Here is a 22,368-nt window from a genome sequence, read left to right as displayed (position 1 = left end):
TTTCAACGGCGGATTCTAGCTACATTTTGAATTCATGTAGGCTAAGCATTTTAAAGGCTATCTCTTTAAAGTGGAACAGGCAATTAACTGTATTTTATTTTGCTTCAGGTAATCCTTTGATGGATACCAAGGATGTTACACATCTGTACCAGGAGATGCGGGGTAAGGAATATTCAGTCAATCATACTGCTAAAGATAACATTGCGCACTATCACTGCACATTCACTGCATTTAACAATTTCATTAAAACACAATGTTTAAAATCAACCCGCCATTTAAAATGCTTTAAAATAAATACAGTTGAATGTTTCACACACATGGCTCACAATTTCCGGAATTATTATTCTTTCAATAGAGGCAAATTACGTCAAAGACTGGCTAGTATGCCCAGTGCCACAAGCTGCCATAGACTGCTGCCTGGCTGAGGAGACCCTGTCAGTCAGCCAGAGGACCAATCCAAGGTCAGCCAAGGAGTTCAAGGTCCCCTCCAGCGAGCCCATGGGTGGGCCAGATAAGCAGGCTCAGTCTCTGAGCAGTCCCCCTGGAGAAACCCACCATAGAACCCACCCTGGAGATGGACCTCAGTCCAGCCCAGCCCACCTTGGAGGTCAACCCAGCCCAGCTGTGGAAGAGGAGGCCCAGGCCCGGCCAGGCTCTGCGGTGCAGTCAGTCGTGTTCCAGAGAGCTCCATCATTGGACAGTCTACTGGAGGCCAACCACTCTCAAGTCTTGATCAGCACTGCCAGTGCTCCAACTGATGACATCATCATCATCCACTCTGAGAACCTTCAGGAGGCAACTGTCTTCCGAAGCGACAGTCGTCCATATTCAGGTGTATCTCCCCGAGGTAGTTTGACCAAGATTCCTTCAGTTGGTGAGGTGGATAAGATTGGGGTGAATGACACAACAGAGGTGACGTCTGAAGATGTGGTGGTGTTCCACCAAGTGCCCTCAGTGGAGAACCTGCCTCGCACGCCGTCTGCCTTGAGTAATACCTCTCTAGCAGCTGAGGAAACAGTGGATCAGGTGATATCATTGAGCAGCAGAGAATTCTTACTGGAGAATGTGGTGCCTGGCTCGCCGTCCATTGAGAAGGTGGCTTCAGCTGCAGCTTTGCAGCAGGCAGACACTGATCAGATAAGATCTGCCTTTGGACTCACAGAGAAAGTATCTTCCTCAGAGATAGTGGGAGTCGGCACAGCACGGAGAGTGTCCTCAGTCAGGATACCCAGTAGAGAGGAGAGTGCGGGGAGAACAGCAGAGACACTAAATAGATACACATCTCCACAGATATCTCTTCTGTCAGGTATAATATTCATCTATACTCAAAAATGTATATGTATGGACAAGATATGACAAGATGCACAGTAATGTTTCAATTCTTTGCAATTGCATCCTGTCTATCCTCACAGCTCATTCTGATGAATATCTGAAGGCTACATACAAGTCATCCACCTCCAGCCTTGCCAGGGTTTCCTCTGCACCTTGTGGTGAGAGAGAGGCAGCAGCAACTATTTCACCTAAATCCAGTCTGGCCAGGGTTTCCTCTGTCTCTACTGGTGAGAGAGCAGCAGAACCAGCCTCTAAAGAAGTCTTCTCTAATGTGGAGGAGACTTACACATTACCATCAACAGAGGACCTACTGGTGTCTTCAACTGCTTCAGTTAGTAGAATCTCACCAGTAGCGTCTGCAATATATTCCAAAAGTGGTTTATCAGGAAGAGCTTTCTCTGATCCAGAACTAGTTGATGCAGCGCACAGAGTGTCCTCAGTCAGGATACCCAGTAGAAAGGAGAGTGTGTGCAGAACAGCAGAGACACCAGAGAGACGCACATCTCCCAGAGTATCTCCACAAGCATCTTTTGTGTCAGGTAATGTCTCTATATCACAGTTCTAAAGAGGAAAATAGTCAACAAAATCATTATAGCTTTTCTGTATCCTCTGTTGAGTTGAAAAGTAATGTCTGTGTTTTATAGGCTCTCCAGTGATGTTTGAAGAAGAGGACTGGTGTGTAATCACCACTCACTCTGCTACAGTGAAGAAAGCAGTCAAATTGGCCCACTCAGAAAACATCTCTCCTCTTACTTCACCCAGCATAGACCTGGCCTGGGAGGAGCTTCTGCAGACATCAGCATCCATCGTGGATAAAGTAGCCCTCAAGGCTTTCGAGATTGTGAACCAGAAATTACAATGCTCAGGGATGGAGATATCTGAAATGGTCTCATCCAACCCTGTGGTTGTTTCTCAGTCTCTAAACACTCTCTTTTATAAGGATCTCTCTCACTCGCCTTCAGCTGTGGAGGAATTCTCTACTGCCTCAGCAAGATGCTCAGAAGGTGACATCACTGAAAGAGCTCCCTCTGAAACAGCAGGGGAGGGAGAAGCAATCTCTGTTAGGGAGATTACACCAGCAGTGTCTGCAAGGTATTATGCCAGTAATGTATCAGAAAGAGTTCCCTTTGAAACAGCAGTTTTGGGAGCAGCAGTATCATCAATGAAGGAGCTATCAGAGTCACCAACTGCATTTGCCTTTGTGGGTGAGGTTTCACCAGCAGTGTCTGCCAATGATGTATCAGAAAGAGCTCCCTCTGAAACAGCAGTAGTGGGAGCAGAGGCACCAGAGAGACACACATCTCCAAAAGTATCTGCACAAACATCATTTGTGTCAGGTATGAGTCACTTCTTATCTAAAGGTGTACTTACTGTGTACAGTACAAGCCCATGATACTTTATGATAATGATATAAATGGAACAGTCCCCTACTTTATTTATGTTTGTTTTATTGTGTCTCTCTCCACAGCTTATTCTGATGGATTGCTGAATGCTACAAAGTTGTCACCTCAATCCAGCCTGGCCAGGATTCCCTCTGGATATATCAGTGAAGGTGTGTCACCAGCAGTGTCTGCAAGATGTCCTGCTAGTGACTTACCAGAAAGAGCTTCCTCTGAAACAGCAGTAATGGAGTCAGCGCCCAGAGTGATCCACTCTGCACCATCAATGGATGAGCTACTGGTTTTACCAACTGCTTCTGTTGATGGGATTTCACCAGCAGTGTCTGCAAGATCTTCAAGAGGTAGTTTGTCAAAAAGAGCTCCCTCAGAAAAAGCAGTGGAGGGGGTAAGATATTCGGAAAGTGGTTTATCAGGAAGAGCTTTCTCTGAAACAGAACTAGTTGATGCGGCACAGAGCGTGTCCTTAGTCAGGATACCCAGTAGAGAGGAGAGTGTGGAGAGAACAGCAGAGACACCAGAGAGACACACATCTCCCAGAGTTTCTGCACAGACGTTTTCAGTGTCAGGTACAGTAGTCATCCAACTCTGTGATATACTACTAATAAGGTCCATGTCACTAATTCGGGTAAAATGTTTAAGAAAATGTCAGGGTAGCATCACAACATACTCAAAAAAATAATCGGAATTTCCTCAACTCATGCTGACGTTACTCCAACAGCTACAGGCTTGTCATCTAAGTCCAGTTTGGCCAGAGCTCCCTCTGTGTCTCTGAGTGATGGTCCAGCTGAGTCAGTCTCTTTGGAAGTAATCTTTAATATGGAGGAGACTTATACAACACCATCTATGGGGGAGATTGTGCCTCCAACTGCTGCTGGGGATGGCATTTCTGCCTCCATTGGTGAAAGAGCAGCAGAATCCGCTTCTAGAGGAGTGTCGTATATGGATGAGACGAATAAACCACCATCAATGGCAGAACTACCAGGGTCTCCAGCTGCTGTTGGAGGCATTTCACCAGCAGTGTCTGCTAGATGTTCACAAAGTGACATGGCAGAAAAAGCTCCCTCTGAAACAGCAGTAGGCAGACACACATCTTCCAGAGTACCTCCTAAAGTTTCTCCACAAACATCCTTGAGCTCAGGTACAGTTTTCAAATATCTTGAATGAAATATAAGGTTGTTATGTTAGTAGTCGGGGTGAAATTAATTGTAAAACACCACAGCATACTCATATATTGTAATCTGGTCTGTCTTTCCACAACCCATGTTGATGTTACTCCAACAGCTACAGGCTTGGCATCTATGAGTTTGGCCAGGGTTCCCTCTGTGTCTCTCAGTGTTGGTGCAAAAGAACCAGCTCAGATAGACAAAACACTGTCAATGGAGGAGCTACTGGCGTCTCCATTGTATTCTCAGTGGGCAATGTCACCAGCCTGTTCTGAAAGAGTGTCCTCAGTCAGGATACCCAGTAGAGAGGAGGGTGTGGGGAGAACAGCAGAGACACCAGGGAGACACACATCTCCCAGAGTATCTCCAAGAACTTCTCCAACAGTTTCTCTACAAACCTCTCTTGTATCAGGTACAATTGTCATCCATACGCTAAAGAATGCTCTAATAATAAGCTACTAATACAGATTTATTTAGGTAAAAAGGAGCAACACTTGTAAGGTAAAATGTATACACTACATGCCTGATTTTGTATCTGCATCCACAGCTCATGTTGGTGAATCTCTTTCTGGTACAGACATTTCTCAACAATCCAGTCTCCCTAGGATTCCCTCTGCACCATCAATGGACAGACACACATCTCCCAGAGTTTCTCAAAAAGTTTCTCCACAGTCTTTAAGAAGTAGTTTGTCAGAAAGACCTCCATCTGAAACAGTCATAAGGTATTCTGAAAGCGTTTTATTAGGAAGAGCTCTCTCTAAAACAGAAGTAGTCGATGCAGCACCGCGAGTGTCCTCAGTCAGGATACCCAGTAGAGAGGAGAGTGTGGGGAGAACAGCAGAGACACCAGAGAGACACACATCTCCCAGAATTTCTCCTAGAATGTCTCCCAGAATTTCTCCCAGAGTTTCTCCACAATCCAGTCTGGCCAGGATTCCATCTGCACCATCAATGGAGGAGCCACTGGTGACTCCATCTGCTGCTGTTGGTAGAGTTTCAACAGCCAGGAGTGGAGTTTCTCTAGGAATGTCTCTCGGAATTTCTGCAGCCAATGTGGTTGGGCCAGTGTGTTTCAAAGATGTGTCACAGATTATGCCGACTACAATACCAGGTAAATATTCCCTTAGAATACAGGAATTCAGCTTTAATAATTGAATAGATTTTACATTGTGCCAATTTCTTGTTTTATTGTGTTAAATACATTTTTATATATTCATTTTCTTTCAATATACAGTTGAAGTCGGAAGTTTACATACACCTTAGCCAAATACATTTAAAATCAGTTTTTCACAATTCCTGACATTTAATCCTAGTAAAAATTCCCTGTCTTAGGTCAGTTAGGATCACTACTTTATTTTAAGAATGTGAAATGTCAGAATAATAGTAGAGAGAATGATTTATTTCAGCTTTTATTTCTTTCATCACATTCCCAGTGGGTCAGAAGTGTACATACACTCAATTAGTATTTGGTAGCATTGCCTTTAAATTGTTTAACTTGGGTCAAACGTTTCTGGTAGCCTTCCACAAGCTTCCCACAATAAGTTGGGTGAATTTTGGCCCATTCCTCCTGACAGAGCTGGTGTAACTGAGTCAGGTTTGTAGGCATCCTTGCTCGCACACGCTTTTTCAGTTCTGCCCACAAATGTTCTATAGGATTGAGGTCAGGGCTTTGTGATGGCCACTCCAATACCTTGACTTTGTTGTCCTTAAGCCATTTTGCCACAACTTTGGAAGTATGCTTGGGGTCATTGTCCATTTGGAAGACCCATTTGCGACCAAGCTTTAACTTCCTGACTGATGTCTTGAGATGTTGCTTCAATATATCCACATAATTTTCCTTCCTCATGATGCCATCTATTTTGTGAAGTGCACCAGTCCCTCCTGCAGCAAAGCACCCCCACAGCATGATGCTGCCACCCCCGTGCTTCACGGTTGGGATGGTGTTCGTCGGCTTGCAAGCAGCCCCCCTTTTCCTCCAAACATAACGATAGTCATTATGGCCAAACAGTTCTATTTTTGTTCATCAGACCAGAGGACATTTCTCCAAAAAGTACGATCTTTGTCCCCATGTGCAGTTGCAAACCGTAGTCTGGCTTTTTTATGGCAATTTTGGAGCAGTGGCTTCTTCCTTGCTGAGCGGCCTTTCAGGTAATGTCGATATAGGACTCGTTTACTGTGGATATAGATACTTTTGTACCTGTTTCCTCCAGCATCTTCACAAGGTCCTTTGCTGTTGTTCTGGGATTGATTTGCACTTTTCGCACCAAAGTACGTTCATCTCTAGGAGAGAGAAGGCGTCTCCTTCCTAAGCGGTATGTTGGCTGCATGGTCCCATGGTGTTTTTACTGGCGTACTATTGTTTGTACAGATGAACGTGGTACCGTCAGGCATTTGGAAATTGCTCCCAAGGATGAACCAGACTTGTGGAGGTCTACAATTATTTTTCTGTGGACTTGACTGATTTCTTTTGATTTTCCCATGATGTCAAGCAAAGAGGCACTGAGTTTGAAGGTAGGCCTTGAAATACATCCACAGGTACACCTCCAATTGACTCAAATGATGTCAATTAGCCTATCAGAAGCTTCTAAAGCCATGACATCATTTTCTGGAATTTTCCAAGCTGTTTAAAGGCACAGTCAACTTAGTGTATGTAAACTTCTCACCCACTGGAATTCTGATACAGTGAATTATAAGTGAAATAATCTGTCTGTAAACAATTGTTGGAAAAATGACTTGTGTCATGCACAAAGTAGATGTCCTAACCGACTTGCCAAAACTATAGTTTGTTAACAAGAAATTTGTGGAGTGGTTGAAAAACGAGTTTTAATGACTCCAACCTAAGTGTATGTAAACTTCCGACTTCAACTGTATGTTTGAAAATGGAAAGTTTCAACTTTGATGTTGCATTATATTGTCATTTTAGAGAATCAGGGTTCGGCCTCCTCAGTCAGGATACCCAGTAGAGGAGAGGGTGTGGGGAGAACAGCAGAGACACCAGAGAGACACACATCTCCCAGAGTATCACCAAGAGCTTCTCCAAGAGCTACTCCACAAACCTCTCTTGTATCGGGTACAATTGTCATCCATATTCTGAGGAATGCTCTACTAATAAGCTACTAATAAGACATTTTGAGGAAAATAATGGTAAAACTTGTAAGGTACCATTTTTACAGTATGTGCCTAATTTTGTATCTGCATCCACAGCTCATGTTGGTGAATCTCTGTCTGGTACAGACATTTCTCCACAATCCAGTCTGCCTAGGATTCACTCTGCACCATCAATGGACAGACACACATTTCCCAGAGTTTCTCAAAGAGTTTCTTCACAATCCAGTCTGGCAAGGATTCCCTCTGCACCATCAATGGAGGAGCTACTGGTGTCTGCATCTGATTATTTTGGTAGTGTTTCACCAGCAGTTTCAAGAAGATCTTCAGAAAGAGCTCCTTCTGAAACAGTCATACGATATTTTAAAAGTGATTTATCAGGAAGAGCTTTCTCTGATCCAGAACTAGTTGATGCAGCTCACAGAGTGTCCTCAGTCAGGATACCAAGTAGACAGGAGAGTGTGGGGAGAACAGCAGAGACACCAGAGAGACACACATCTCCCAGAGTATCACCAAGAGCTTCTCCAAGAGCTACTCCACAAACCTCTCTTGTATCGGGTACAATTGTCATCCATATTCTGAGGAATGCTCTACTAATAAGCTACTAATAAGACATTTTGAGGAAAATAATGGTAAAACTTGTAAGGTACCATTTTTACAGTATGTGCCTAATTTTGTATCTGCATCCACAGCTCATGTTGGTGAATCTCTGTCTGGTACAGACATTTCTCCACAATCCAGTCTGCCTAGGATTCACTCTGCACCATCAATGGACAGACACACATTTCCCAGAGTTTCTCAAAGAGTTTCTTCACAATCCAGTCTGGCAAGGATTCCCTCTGCACCATCAATGGAGGAGCTACTGGTGTCTGCATCTGATTATTTTGGTAGTGTTTCACCAGCAGTTTCAAGAAGATCTTCAGAAAGAGCTCCTTCTGAAACAGTCATACGATATTTTAAAAGTGATTTATCAGGAAGAGCTTTCTCTGATCCAGAACTAGTTGATGCAGCTCACAGAGTGTCCTCAGTCAGGATACCAAGTAGACAGGAGAGTGTGGGGAGAACAGCAGAGACACCAGAGAGGCACACATCTCCCAGAGTTTCTCCTATAACTTCTGCAAGAGTTTCTCCAAGATTCTCTCCACAAACATCTCTTCCATCAGGTACAATTTGTAGAATTATCTACAAATAAGCTATTAATTGTTTGGTTGAAATGTTCACAGTATGTGACTTAGTTCAAATGTATGCATGCATGACTGTAAGTCTCTTTGGATAAAAGCGTCTGCTAAATTACATATTTATTTATTTGTATATTCATCCACAGCTCAAGTTGGTGAATCTCTGCCTGGTACAGACATTGCACCACAATTCAGTCTGCCCGGGATTCCATCTGTAGCATCAATGGAGGAGCTACTGGTGTCTCTAACTGCTTCTGTTGGTAGAATTTCACCTGCAGTTTCAAGAAGATCTTCAAGAAGTAGTTTGTTAGAAAGTGCTTCCTCTGGAAAAGCAACAATTGAAGCAGTACACAGAGAAGAGAGTGTGGAGAGAACAGCAGACGCAACAGAGAGTCACACAACTCCACGAGTGTCTTTCAGAGCTCCTTTGGCAACATCTAGGACAAGAGTCCTTTCTGATGTGGCAGTTTTGTACAGACCATCCATTGCTGAAGGACTTTGTCTTGAGGTCTTGGACATGGAGTCTGACCAGGTGAAAACATCAGTGAGTGACATCACTGCACAAGCTTCCTCTCACACTGCAGCAATGGAAACAGCTCATGATACGGTCAGGATACCCAGTAGAAAGGAGAGTGCAAGGAGAACAGCTGAAACGCAAACATATTTTGCATCAGGTAAGTATCAAGATTAATACATTACTGAAATATTATCAACGAAAACCAACTATTTTCTAAAGATTTATCTTCCTAATCTCATAGGATTATTGAACAACAGTACACAAGTTTCAGGAACTTCAATCCGCCTTCATGAAGAGGTGACTGCCCACCCTACAGAAGTGCAGCAGGGGACCCTGCGACATGGAATCTCTCTTGGACTTTCTCGAGCCAATGTGGTTGGGCCTCAAAACACACGGTCACAGAGTGTGCAGACTGGACCAGGTACATTTCCCCTCAGAATACAAGAATTCAACTTTAATAATTGTTCAATCATATTTTTTTAATATGTGTGTTTTGAAGACATTTAGGGATTTTCCCCTCCAATGCCTTCAGAAAGTATTCAAACCCTTGACTTTTTCCACATTTTGTTGTGTTACAGCTTGAATTTAAAATAGATTAAATTCAGATTTTTTTGTCACTGGCCTACACACAATACCCCATAATGTCAAAGTGGAATTATGGTTTTACACATTTTTACAAATCAATTAAAAATGAAAAGCTAATATGTCTTGAGTCAATAAGTATTCAACCCCTTTGTTATGTCAAGCCTAAATAAGTTCAGGAGTAATAATGTGCTTAACAAGTCAAATTCAACCCAACACATCACTGAGTACCACTCTTCATATTTTCAAGCATGGTGGTGGCTGCATCATATTATGGGTATGCTTGTCATCGGCAAGGACTAGGGAGTTTTTTTTTAGGATAAAAAGAAACAGAATAGAGCTAAGCGCAGGCAAAATCCTAGAGGAAAACCTGGTTCAGTCTTCTTTCCAACAGACACTGGGAGACAAATGTACCTTTCAGCAGGACTATTACCTAAAGCACAAGGCCAAATATACACAGGAGTTGCTTACCAAGATGACATTGAATGTTCCTGAGTGTCCTAGTTACAGTTTTGACTTAAATCGGCTTGAAAATCTATGGCAAGACTTGAAAATGGCTGTCTAGCAATGATCAACAACCAACTTGACACAGAACTGGAAGAATATTTAAAAGAATGTGCAAATATTGTACAATCCAGGTGTGCAAAGCTCTCAAGATTCAACTGTAATTGCTGCCAAAAGTGATTATAACATGTATTGACTCAGGGTTGTAAATACTTACGTAAATGAGATATTTCTGTTTTTGATTTTCAATAAATTTGCAAAAATGTCTAAAAACATGTTTTCACTTTGTCATTATGGGGTATTGTGTGTAGATGGGTGATTTTTTAAAAATTGAATCCATTTTGAATTCAGGCTGTAACACAACAACATTTGGAATAAGTCAAGGGGTATGAATACTTTCTGAATGCATTGTATGTGTGGAATTTTACATTTTCAACTTTTATGTTGCATTCTATTGTCATTTTAGATTATCATGGCCCGCCCTCGCATAGCATTCCTATTGGAGCAGGACGTGTCACTCCTGATGCGCAGCCTGCCCTCGAGAATTTCACCAATCAGGTCTGGACACTATACCACTTGGCCAATGAGACCGAGGAGGGCACACTATCCACTAACGCTATCTCCCAGCCTCCGTTCAATGGCAGTGCTTTCATTTGCAACTTTGGGTCTGGACATGTGTTACTGGCAGAGAGGTCCCCCTCCCCTCAGCAGTCTGACCCCCAGTCCTGGTGTGGCCGACCCAGACAACAACCCCAGCCACCACCATTCCCAATGTGCCCAAGAAGGGCCTTCACACCCAGGTCACAGACCTCAATCCTCCGCCCTCCACCCCAGCCTCCGACCATCCTCAACCAGGAGATCAGCATCCCCAACTACTTCCTGTTCCTCGATGGCAACCAGGTGTCCCTGGGCCAGAGTGCTCGTAGTGTTCCGACCGCAATGTTTTCCAGGTCGAGATCTGCTGTGGTCAGGGTGGACGACCCCCCGGGGTACCTGTCCTTCTCCGTTCCAATGGAGATGGTGAGCGGAGGTTCCGGTCGGGACGGCCAGGCCCAGTTCCTGCAGGTCATCAGTGATGAAGGAAACACTGTTTACACCCCCGCTCTCATACGCATCGTCACCTCCGAACCCACAGAGGAAGAGGACCAGGAGGGAGCCGGGAGGTGGCCAACTAGTGCCCCATTTAATTGGTAGGGGACTGTTGTCTACTGAGTATCAATAAACATGTGTGCATATCATTTAAAACTTTCTCTTTTCATTTAATAAACATGTTTTAAGTGAGAATTTAAGCTAGTCTGAAGCTGAAAAAGTAAGGAAATTCACAAGCTCAACATTAACTTCAACCATCCCACTGGGCACAGACGTCAATTCAACGTCTATTCCATGTTGGTCAATGAAATGACGTGGAAACAACGTTGATTCCACCAGTGTGTGCCCAGTGGGATGTTAGTATTATCTGGGGAATTCAATCCACAACTTAGGTAATGCTTCAGGGATACACAGTGGTGGAAATAGGAGAAGCAGGACACAAACAGTAAGGGAACATTAAGCTTTTATTTAGCAACAATAGAAACAATCTTGATTCTGTAATGTGCTATACACAAAGTGAGAGTAGCCTCTAGATAAAACTGTGCATTCACAGGGTGTGCTAGGCCCAGTCTACTGTACTGTCATGTATTACATGATAATCCTACCTAAACATCCGCTTTGAGGTTACAGCGGCAGCTATTCACAACCAAAGAGAGGGATGTTATGCAGTGCATGAGTGAATTGAACAGTGGCTGTGTGGCTGTGTCTGTCCCAAATGTCACACTTTTCCCCAATAGGGCTCAGGTCAAAAGTAGTGCGCTATGTAGGAAATAAGGTGCCAGTTGGGTCATAGCCTTACTGTGTTTCTGTGGGTGTAATGCAGCTTATGCTTGCATAGTCAATGTGGTGCATGTACTGTATGTGCATTCAGTGTGTGAGGGGTAGTTCAAACAGTTCTCAGAATATCCAGAATTACATTTTTACTTTAGAGGAAACTTTTGCACGCATAAATATATATTCATATAGAGCCAAGTGGTTAAACTTGGCTTAAATAAATTCTCAAGTGCTATTGAAGCAAGAGCCATAATTCTAAGTACAGTACAGCTATTCTCCTCTTTACATAGCATAGTATCCTAAATTCATCAAGTACTACATTGTATTACAGCTCAGAAGAATAGACAAGCTCTATCCAATAATATGTACAAACATTTATTATGTCCTCAGCCATAGTTGCTGAGGTCCAAGCAGCTGTGATACAGTAAGTGTGTCATAATGACAGTTTAGTTTGTTAGCATATAGCAGGGACTGCAGGAAGTTGGAACAAGTCTATTTCACACACTATTTGAAAGCTGTTTCCTTAAAATTGATACTGAATGATACTGTAGCTGCACACATTCGTAAGTAACAGCACTGAGCGCACTGCATTCAAATGGACATAATTCTCGCAACAAGTGTTTGAGAGAGATACTAGAGACACATCAAGAGATGGGTCACATTCAATCCACTCCATTCAAAACACTCCCATTGTTAAAATGACAGGCAGGTTACACCCTACAGTTTTATTATAATTATATACACACTGGTCGATGACCATAGCTTACAGACTCATGAGGGCTTCACAATTGTGCTTTGAGTGAGACATAGGCTATGATAGGAGATATGTTTGGGGACTACTGAATGGTTGTTGCAGGTACATGGGTAAGGCTGATGCTGGGAATTGAATGACAGTAAAGGACAATAGTAGGTCCAGAGCAGGCTTTGAAATGATTAAGGCCAGAACTCTCCCTTAACCTTGCCTATGTTGACACCATAACTAATTTTTCCTGACCACATGACCTGACCAGGACTAACTTTCTCCCCCTTCAATGAACCCTCTGAGAAAATGTCAGAGTTCCAGTGTCAGAATATAAAAAATAGCAGAGCGAGTTAAGACGAGATGTGTACAGATAGAGATGTGTATGTGGTGTGTGTCCTGTGGGTCAGTATATATCAGGCAGCAGGGAGTAGTTCCGGTCCCAGTAGCTGTTGGAGTAGAGCCAGTCCTGAGCTTTGTTGTGGGGGTTGAGGCCCTGGTGGAACCACCTATATGGGAGCAACAAGAGTAACCAAGTCAGATAAACTAGCACAGATACGAGTATCCAGGCACAGGCATGATAGTTTTACATGATGATTGTGATAAATACAAACCCACACAAACAAACTTCGTAATATCCAGTAAATTCAACTCCTGATGGTGGGGTTTAACAAACTAAGCTTCAATTGAAAATGTGTTGTTTCTCTATATAGCTTGGGTCTTTTGTGTATTCATGCAAACTGGAGCATGCAGATATCCGGGACAATTCAAGACCATGATTGTAATTTTGTCAAATCACCACCATAATAAGATTTCAAAATGTCCAGTATTTCTGTGTTCATATTTCAGAACAAAATATGGATTCTTAAGACATTCAGAATAGTGAAAGAAATGCATGCTGAGGGAAAATAGAGCCACTCTACAAATTATTACTAACCCAAACACAGTGGAGAACAATGGGCCTTCTACGCCTTCAGAGAAGGGCTAAGGATTTATAAAATAATGATTATAATAATATACTAATTATTTCATAATGATCTTATTATTTTCAATGATGTTCTGATTTAATCTCTTCGGTTTTTGTTGGAAATTAAAGGGTTAACGCTGAAGAGAAAAAAAGAGCCAATCAGGATTTTTCTTTGCTGGCCTCTGGGGAGATAAATCTAGCTAGCTAAATCAGCCATTGACTAGGCCACCAGAAGCTAGATAAAGGCATCTGCCATGCAATTGTATTAGGGCAAAATTTGGGAGTGACAGTGGAATCACATTTTGACTTAATGGGTGGGACTGTTTTTACAAACACTTATGGAAACGTCTGCCTTCTTGAAGGCGAACAGGTCACTGCGCAATAGCGAGTAGTTTTCCCACGGTCTAGCTAGCTAGCTTTTGTTGTCGGCTAGTTTGCAGTGGCTGCAGCAGGTGTTATCAAAGAAGATGTTGCTAATTTTCAAGAATAACAAATTAAGTTTCAAATGATCATCATCTGGTGATTGGAACTGTTTTTTATAGCAGCACACTTGCTGTTGTTAGCAATCTCTTTGAAAATAACTTATGTTCGTGAAACGTTGTTGCATTTAAAGTGGAACTGACAGCATTTTAGCAACATGAAATCGTATTAAAATCTGTTCATATACACCCCCCGGAAGAATATTACACTTTTTAAAACATTTTCTGACAAGCGACCACTTAGATATGGTCACGTTTTCATAGATTCTTAGAATGTTTGGGAATTACATATACTAAGGCACCTCTACACCACTGGCCCTTTGTGTTTTATCAGTGTAGATGAAGGGGGGGAGACAGGTTAAAGAAGGATTTGTAAGCCTTGAGACAATTGAGACATAGATTGTGTATGTGTCACATTCAGAGGGTGAATGGGCAAGACAAAAGATTTAAGTGCCTTTGAACGTGGTATGGTAATAGGTGCCAGGCACACCGGTTTATGTCAAGAACTGCAACGCTGCTAGGTTTTTCACTCTCAACAGTTTCCCGTGTGTATCAAGAATGGTCTACCACCCAAAGAACATCCAGCCAACTTGACAACTGTGGGAGTCAATATGGGCCAGCATTCCTGTGGAACAATTTTGACACCTTGTAGGGTCCATCCCCCAACAAATAGAGGCTGTTCTGGGGGCCAAAAAAGGAGGGGGATACAACTCAATATTAGGAAGTTGTTCCTAATGTTAGGTATACTCAGTATATATTTGGCCTTGTCTTTTATGTTATAAACCTGCTGAAAGGTGAATTTGTCTCCCAGCGTCTGTTGGAAAGCTGACTGAAGCAGGTTTTCCTCTAGGATTTTGCCCGTGCTTAGCTCCCTAGTCCTTGCTGATGACAAGCATACCCATAACATGATGCAGCCACCAACATGCTTGAAAATATGAAGAGTGGTAATCAGTGATGTATTGGATTTGCCCCAAACATAACGCTTTGTATTCAGGACATAAGGTGAATTTGGGGACCCTATTAGATTTTTTTATTCAATTCAGTCTGGTATGAGTATGGTAGCCCCTATCTGCAAAAGCAGGGTGTCTGCGGAAAGCTGAGTATCTTGGCTATTGATCTGTGCCTTAAAATCTTTGGTGTGACTTACTACCATATATGGGCATACGAATGTACAGTGGGGAAAAAAAGTATTTAGTCAGCCACCAATTGTGCAAGTTCTCCCACTTAAAAAGATGAGAGAGGCCTGTAATTTTCATCATAGGTACACGTCAACTATGACAGACAAAATTAGAAAAGAAAATCCAGAAAATCACATTGTAGGATTTTTAATGAATATATTTGCAAATTATGGTGGAAAATAGTTTTTTAAATTATCAGAAAAAAAATATTCCATTTTAAATGGAATGGCAAACCAGACAAAATTAAACGGGCCTATTTATATAATGAATATGAATTCGGAGGACAGAAATTATTAAATATTAAAGCATTAGACCTATCACTAAAAGCTTAAGTCATACAAAAGTTATACTTAAATCCGAACTGGTTCTCTAGCAAATTAGTAAAATAGTCTCACCCAATGTTCAAGAATGGCCTTTTCCCCTTTATTCATATTACAACCTCTCACTTTCAGTTATCTGAAAAGGAAATAATCTCCCAAATACAGTGGGGGGAAAAAGTATTTAGTCAGCCACCAATTGTGCAAGTTCTCCCACTTAAAAAGATGAGAGGCCTGTAATTTTCATCATAGGTACACGTCAACTATGACAGACAAAATGAGAAAAGAAAATCCAGAAAATCACATTGTAGGATTTTTAATGAATTTATTTGCAAATTATGGTGGAAAATAAGTATTTGGTCAATAACAAAAGTTTCTCAATACTTTGTTATATACCCTTTGTTGGCAATGACACAGGTCAAACGTTTTCTGTAAGTCTTCACAAGGTTTTCACAGACTGTTGCTGGTATTTTGGCCTATTCCTCCATGCAGATCTCCTCTAGAGCAGTGATGTTTTGGGGCTGTCGCTGGGCAACACGGACTTTCAACTCCCTCCAAAGATTTTCTATGGGGTTGAGATCTGGAGACTGGCTAGGCCACTCCAGGACCTTGAAATGCTTCTTACAAAGCCACTCCTTCGTTGCCCGGGCGGTGTGTTTGGAATCATTGTCATGCTGAAAGACCCAGCCACGTTTCATCTTCAATGCCCTTGCTGATGGAAGGAGGTTTTCACTCAAAATCTCACGATACATGGCCCCATTCATTCTTTCCTTTACACGGATCAGTCGTCCTGGTCCCTTTGCAGAAAAACAGCCCCAAAGCATGATGTTTCCACCCCCATGCTTCACAGTAGGTATGGTGTTCTTTGGATGCAACTCAGCATTCTTTGTCCTCCAAACACGACGAGTTGAGTTTTTACCAAAAAGTTATATTTTGGTTTCATCTGACCATATGACATTCTCCCAATCCTCTTCTGGATCATCCAAATGCACTCTAGCAAACTTCAGACGGGCCTGGACATGTACTGGCTTAAGCAGGGGGACACGTCTGGCAATGCAGGATTTGAGTCCCTGGCGGCGTAGTGGGTGACTGATGGTAGGCTTTGTTACTTTGGTCCCAGCTCTCTGCAGGTCATTCACTAGGTCCCCCCATGTGGTTCTGGGATTTTTGCTCACCGTTCTTGTGATCATTTTGACCCCACGGGGTGAGATCTTGCGTGGAGCCCCAGATCGAGGGAGATTATCAGTGGTCTTGTATGTCTTCCATTTCCTAATAATTGCTCCCACAGTTGATTTCTTCAAACCAAGCTGCTTACCTATTGCAGATTCAGTCTTCCCAGCCTGGTGCAGGTCTACAATTTTGTTTCTGGTGTCCTTTGACAGCTCTTTGGTCTTGGCAATAGTGGAGTTTGGAGTGTGACTGTTTGAGGTTGTGGACAGGTGTCTTTTATACTGATAACAAGTTCAAACAGGTGCCATTAATAAAGGTAACGAGTGGAGGACATAGGAGCCTCTTAAAGAAGAAGTTACAGGTCTGTGAGAGCCAGAAATCTTGCTTGTTTGTAGGTGACCAAATACTTATTTTCCAACATAATTTGCAAATAAATTCATTAAAAATCCTACAATATAATTTTCTGGATTTTTTTCTCTCTCATTTTTTCTGTCATAGTTGACGTGTACCTATGATGAAAATTACAGGCCTCTCATCTTTTTCAGTGGGAGAACTTGCACAATTGGTGGCTGACTAAATACTTTTTTCCCCCACTGTATGTATATACTGCATTCTATTCTATAATATTCTACTGTATCTTAGTCCATGCCGCTCTGTCATTGCTTGTCCATATATGTATAGTATATATTCTTAAACACCATTCCTTACTAGTTTTGTGTGTATATGTTGTGAAATTGTTAGATATAACTGCACTGTCGGAGCTAGAAGCACAAGCATTTCGCTACACCCGCTATAACATCTGCTAAACACGTGTATGTGACAAATAAAATTTGATTTGGTCTGTGTTTGAGCTATAGCTACATGGGGGATATGAAATTAATCCTAGGTTGGTAGGAACAAATCTAGCCTATTGCCAATGTTATCTGATGATGTATGACTTAATGGCAACATTGAATGTCCACCGAGTGACTATATCTTTGCGCATCAAAAATATCGCCTGCTTACGTGCCATAGGCATCCATTACACAGGGGATTGGCTACTATGGCACCTTGACAGTCTTGTAGCCAATTAGATAAGCCCCGTGTAGCTCAGTTGGTAGAGCATGGCGCTTGCAACGCCAGGGTTGTGGGTTCGATTCCCACGGGGGGCCAGTATGACTTATTTAAAAAAAAAAAAATGTATGCACGCACTAACTGTAAGTCGCTCTGGATAAGAGCGTCTGCTAAATGACTAAAATGTAAATAAGCTTTCCATGGTTATGCAGTTGACCTGGGTGAGACAAAGCAAGGCCTAGTACCTTTTATGCGTAATGCGAACTATTGCTACCTGGCTCAGAGACGAGACACACCGAGCACTTACAAAAAACTAAGAATATCGAAGAGGAAGCTAAAAAAAGGCAGCTATGAATAAGTATACCGACAGCAAATACTGGTGTTGGACTCGGATCAGGGGAGCGATTTGGACAACGAAGATTGGTTTCTAGAAGGATTGGATCCACTTTTAGATCTGTAAGTAAATTATTTATGACTTTATAGAGCTAATTTACTATATGTATTTCATTTTTTATAAATTGTCTGCTTTTTGTGCTTTGGATTTAGTTTACATAGGCCTATGTAACAACTAATTTCAATGTTATATAATTCCAAAGTAGTTATTGTCTATCTTTCATATTAGTTCACTGTCCAATGCCAGCATGGGGGGTGTCGACCTATCTGATGCTCTGATAGGCTACTACCAGGTCCTCCACAAGACCAGGAAGTGGTAGAATACTTTTTTTTACCACTTTCTGGACATTGCTACAGTAAATGCATGAATTCTCCACAAACAGATGGCCAAAGCAAAAGGTCAAACCCCTCTCTCCCAGTTGGCCTTCTGAGAGCAGCTGGTGTTGGAAATGGAAACCTCACAACCATCACAAGACCTCCCACTTAAGGTGAGCGCCACTATCCAACACACATGCCAAAAAACAAAAGGAAGAACTGAAAGCATTGCACAAAACACACTGGGGAAAAAAGCCAGATCTTCTGCTCTTTCTTTCCTGGCAGAGAGGGACTGCTTCAAAGATTATCACAACATGCACAAGCTACAGTGAAAGTGAAATCTAATCATCTACACCTGGGATGTAAAACGAACACGAATGCCATTTGTAAATAGTTCAGCTTATTTCTATTTTTGCACCTTTTTTAGTGAAGGACACATGTGTAACCAAGTTTGTGTTTGATAAGACATTTTTATTTTTATGTATAGCTGTTGCTTTTATATTGTTTTTGTAAACAGTTCATTTGTATGTGGGACCAATGCATGGGATATGCCTAGGCTAAACATTCAGGCACCTTAGAGAGGTTGAAAAAACACTTGGATATCTCCTGTATGTCCCCCGACACCACAACAACGTTTGAGAGAGGTTGGTGTTGTAGAAAGTTAGTTTTTATAGTGAACAATAACTTTTAGGCACATCCAGTGTGCAAAAACAGTGCAATTACCACATTTGGACACTTTGGAGAGGTTGAAAGGACACTTGAATGTACCCTGGATACCCCATAACATCACCACAATGTTTGAGTGAGGTTGATTTGGTAGACATTTTGTTTTTATGCTGAACAAATAGCATTTACGTATTGCAAATATGTGATAGCACTGGAATTATCTACTTTACAGACATATGCCACTTTGGAGAGGTTTAGGGACACTTGGAAACGTCCCGTGACCACACCTGACATCACTTACTAAAACATCTGCCCATTTTTTAAAATATTGTTCACATATTGTAGAAGCCATCTGATGTGTTTCCAGCTCTGGGCATCAATAATTAACTTATAGCTTGTCAATGAAAGATGACTTTCAAAATAAAACAATAAAAAAACACAAAAACATTATTTTGTGTGTGCTTGATCTTGTGTATTCTGAGCTATGTAACTCCGATCTATCTTCTGATCATTTCCTCATAATATCCCAGATGTCTTCTTTCCAAATATACCAAGTTTTGGCATGTCAGAATCATGTGATTACACATGAATAGCAGTTACTTTTAGGTATGTCTAATTAGGCGGAAATCTACATTTTGCCATTACATTTAAGAGGTTAACACATTTTTTGCAGTTTTCCTTTATGCAAACAGGATACATGTTTTGGAATATTTTTATTCTGTACAGGTTTCCTTCTTTTAACTCTGTCATTTAGCTTAGTATTGTGGAGTAACTACAATGTTGTTGATCCATCCTCAGTTTCCTATCACAGCCATTTAACTCTATAACTGTTTTAAAGTCACCATTGGTCTCATGGTGAAATCCCGGAGCGGTTTCCTTCATCTCCGGCAACTGAGTTAGTGACTGGGTGTATTGATACACCATCCAAAGTGTAATTAATAACTTAAACATTCTCAAAGGGATATTCAATGTCTCTTTTTTATTAAATTTTTTCCTTCTTTGCGAGGCACTGGAAAACCTCCCTGGTCTTTGTGGTTGAATCTGTGTTTGAAATTCACTGCTCGACTAAGGGACCTTAAAAGTAATTGTATGTGTGGGGTTGAGAGATGAGGTAGTCATTCAAAAATCATGTTAAACACTTATCGCACACAGTAAGTCCATGCAACTTATGTGACTTGTTAAGTAATTTTTTACTCCTGAACTTATTTAGGCTTGCCATAACAAAGGGGTTGAATACTTATTGACTCAAGCCATTTCAGCGTTTCGTTTTTAATTTGTAAAAATGTCTAAAAACGTAATTCCACTTTGACATTATCAAGGTGTGTAGGCCAGTGACACAAAATCTCTATTTAATGCATTTTAAATTCAAGCTGTATTACAACAAAATGTGGAACAAGTCAAGGTGTGTGAATACATTCTGAAGGCACTGTACTTATCAGGAGTCAACTACACTCAGGTTGTGCAGTAGCATGATCAGTGTTTTAGTCAATGCATTTGCTGCCGTTCTAAAGCTGTCCTGAGGGAGGCAGTATAGTGCAGCACTCAAACAGTGAACCACAACAACAACCAAAAGACACACCAGACAAGCAGAGCCAAACCTGGGGCCAAGAGCTGGGTTCCTTCTCAATGACAACACAGGGGGGACAGCATAACACACAGCACAGGATGACACAAATGTGGGATAATTAGCAAAGCAGGCCTAGCATTAGCGTTAGCATACATCCAATGAGAGTTTGCACAGCAGAAGCAGAGGTTCCAGGAGGTAGAGGACCCAATCACTCACCTTGTTTTCCATTCCTCGGTCGACTTCGAACGATTTTTCCGGGACAGTCTTTGTTTTTCCTCTACCCTCTTCTTCTCTGCACTTGCCGAATCTGATAAATATTTTAACATATATCAAAATATAAATGACTGAACACCAGATGTGGACACACTGCTTTCAATCATTCATTCACAACAACACAATGCCCTATATAACTATAACTTTATCACCATACCCATGTCTCCTTTCTCCATATGTCTGATGTCAGGCCTGAGTCGACAGTCTGTGGGGGGTAGGACCCCCTTCATGCCCTCCTCCAGCTCATTCAGCTGCATGGCAAATGTGGAGAAGGCATAGAACTATGAGAGAGAGAGAGAGAGAGAGAGAGAGAGAGAGAGAGAGAGAGAGAGAGAGAGAGAGAGAGAGAGAGAGAGAGAGAGAGAGAGAGAGAGAGAATTCAACAAATCAATAACTGAGTCAAACTGACAACCAGTTGAATCACTCAAGAAGGCTAAAAATATCATCAGTAAATCCCAGATTTCTGCCTTTTAGTAATCCCCCTAATACAGTACTCTCTCATGCCTGTGATCCCTGCAGTTGTCTGGTCGGAGAGCTATCCCCCAGAACTGCTCGTCCCATTCCCTCTCACCCTGTGCTGTACCACAGGGCAGCTCTCTAGCCCCTCTACTCTTTTCTATTTTTACCAATGACCTGCCACTGGCATTAGACAAAGCATTTGTGTCTATGTATGCTTATGATTCAACAATATACACATCAGCAACCACAGCTAATGAAGTCACTGAAACCCTTAACAAAGAGTTGCAGTCTGTTTTGGAATGGGTGGCCACTAATAAACTGGACCTGAACATCTCTAAAACTAAGAGCATTGTATTTGGTACAAATCATTCCCTAAGTTCTAGACCTCAGCTGAATCTGGTAATGAATGGTGTGGCTGTTGAACAAGTTGAGGAGACTAAATTACGTGGCGTTACCTTAGATTGTAAACTATCATGGTCAAAACATATAGATTCAATGGTTGTAAAAATGGTGAGAGGTCTGTCCATAATAAAGAGATGCTCTGCTTTTTTGACATCACACTCCAAAAAGCAAGTTCTGCAGGCTCTAGTTTTGTCTTATCTTGATTAATGTCCAGTCATGTGGTCCAGTGCTGCAAGGAAAGACCTAGTTAAGCTGCAGCTGGCTCAAAACAGAGCGGCACGTCTTGCTCTTCATTGTAATCAGAGGGCTGATATAAATACTATGCATGCCAGTCTCTCTTGGCTAAGAGTTGAGGAGAGACTGACTACATCACTTTTATAAGAAACAATGTGTTGAATCCCAAATTGTTTGTATAGTCAACTTACACACAGCTCTGACACACACACTCACCCCACCAGACATCCCACCAGGGGTGTTTTCACAGTCCCCAAATCCAGAACAAATTCAAGTGTACAGTATTATATAGAGCCATTATTGCATGGAACTCCGTTCCATCTCATATTGCTAAAATAAACCGCAAACCTGGTTTCAAAAAACATATAAAGCAACACCTCACGTTTGTGTGTATGTTTTGATATGTAGGCTACGTCTGCCTTTAAAAATTTTTTTATGTAGTTCTGTCCTTGAGCTGTTCTTGTCTATTAATGTTCTGTATTATGTCATGTTTCATGTTTTGTGTGGACCCC

At 41.8% G+C, this 22,368-nt stretch overlaps 1 pseudogene across 1 annotated transcript in view; it reads right to left on the bottom strand.

Moving 5' to 3' along the window:
• Positions 1–11,317: 11,317 nt before the first annotated feature.
• LOC311098893 (oxysterol-binding protein-related protein 1-like) overlaps positions 11,318–22,368 on the bottom strand; it is a 46,232-nt pseudogene continuing 35,181 nt past the window's right edge. Inside the window, exons 23-25 of the transcript in view lie at positions 20,919–21,042; positions 20,705–20,795; positions 11,318–12,892 (exon numbers count right to left, since the gene is read on the bottom strand). The product of the transcript in view is annotated as an oxysterol-binding protein-related protein 1-like (transcript). The remainder of the gene's footprint in view (positions 12,893–20,704; positions 20,796–20,918; positions 21,043–22,368) is intronic.

Source organism: Coregonus lavaretus (genome assembly GCF_964263955.1).
Source record: "Coregonus lavaretus genome assembly, chromosome: 23".
Lineage (NCBI taxonomy): Eukaryota > Metazoa > Chordata > Actinopteri > Salmoniformes > Salmonidae > Coregonus > Coregonus lavaretus.
This window is presented reverse-complemented; position numbering and strand designations above follow the sequence as displayed.